This window comes from Poecilia formosa, unplaced genomic scaffold (assembly GCF_000485575.1).
Source record: "Poecilia formosa unplaced genomic scaffold, Poecilia_formosa-5.1.2 Scaffold39, whole genome shotgun sequence".
Classification (NCBI taxonomy): domain Eukaryota; kingdom Metazoa; phylum Chordata; class Actinopteri; order Cyprinodontiformes; family Poeciliidae; genus Poecilia; species Poecilia formosa.
The window spans coordinates 802,672-804,556 of record NW_006799978.1 but is presented as its reverse complement, the minus strand read 5'-3'; positions in this window follow the sequence as shown (position 1 = coordinate 804,556).

Genomic DNA, 1,885 nt, shown 5'->3' with positions numbered 1-1,885 from the left:
CCTGATAAAAAATAAGGTGACACAGGCATAATGATATGAGCTGGTTTTGCAGTTATAGGGCCAGACAACTATCAAGTTACAAAGTTCCACAAGAATTAACAAATATTATGGAGTCAAACCAAAGTGAGACATTAGTAGGACAATGATCTCTAACAAACCAGTAGATCTTCTGCCAAATGGCTGTAAAAGACAAGAATAAACACAATGCAATGGCTCATCCAAAGTCCAAACGTCATATTGATTGTGTGGTAAATTTTATCCATGACTGCAAAAGAAACAAATCCCTCATTAATTACTGCCTGATACAAGCAACTAATGTGAGACTGGAGAATGTGAGAGTCTTTTCTGCCAAGCAAATCTAAAATGTAAGTGTCTGTCTTAGGTTTTAGAATATAGGCACTGATGACCAAGATGAAACTCTGAATATTTAAAGCAGTATACAGTGCATCCGTAATCCACAATGCTGCACTTCTTCCATATTTTGTTCCGTTTCAGCCTTTTTCCAAATTGTATTAAATTTATCTTTTTCTTTAAAAGTCTACACACAAAGGCTCCTTAATAATAATGTGAATACTTATGTAAATGTGATTTTTTTTTTTTTAATAATTCTGCAAAAGACCACCATATGAGGAAATTGCAATTTGGGATAAAGCTGAAAGGTAACGAAATGTGGAAAAAGTGAAGTGCTGTGAATACTTTCCTCATGCCCTGTATATCTGAGAGGCCAGGAAACTTTCTAAGCCATTATACAGAACCTTGAAAAATAGAAGTCCTTGTTGTCTTCATCTGTTAAATAAAATATTACCTTCAGTCATAATTTAGGAGAAGCATTGAATACAACATTGTAAGCAGCAATGAATTATGTGGAAGCTGTTTTCATAATATACAGGAATGAATGGCAGCTAACAGCCTCTTGCTCAGGCAGGAAACACTTCAGGGTTACAACATAAATTACAATGCGGAAGAAAAATATTTATATTCCCCTTTAGAGTAATCCATAACTACCATAAATCAAATCCCATATGCTTCACTAGAATGTAGGAACACTATTTTAAAATCAAATTCAAAAATACTTTATCAATTCCAAAGTGAAATTAGATGTTATTGTAACTCATATTATCCAAAGTGACAGGCCAGAGTTTCTACTATAAATTTTATAAATTTTATAAATTTACACACAGTTTAGGTCTCTTAGGATGAAAGTCTGTCTGTGCTCTGATTACCTTTATGCAAGTCCTGCAAAGACAAATCAAAAATCAATATTAATTTGACACCAGGGGCTGTAAACAGTTGGATAGAGCTGAGGTCTGAGTCTACGATGCATTTTACAAGATCTGATCATTTCTACTGACAAGCAGTCTTCTTCAGCTTTTAATTTTTCGGCTTGTCAGCTCACATGTTATCATTTCTCACTGTGTTGAAGTGTAAGACGTTATCTACTCTATTTATCACATCTTTTTATTTTTTATTTAATTTATTTTTTACATTTTTTTAACAGATGATCTGCTCCTGAACTACTCAAACCATGAAGCAGGATGTGTTACTATGACAACTGGAATTAGCTGCAGGAAAACTGAATATTAAACAGAGCAAGCCATCTCTCCCATAGTCTGTTATTTATAAAACTAGCATTTTTGTTGGAACATAAAAAGCTTACCTCCAGGATGGACCTTACCACAGGGGTCGCATTTCATTGGCTAATGCCCATTTCACGTCACTGCGCAGCTACCACTTGCGCGACCGTCTTACAAACACAAGCTACAGTAGTTAACACATGCTAATGTACATTGTGGACTAGCAGACCGGCAGAAAGTTTTTGCGTCAGGACTCGAAAAAGAATGGTTCTCCACTGTCAGTGGGGAATCTGTACAGGCGATGTCAGGTA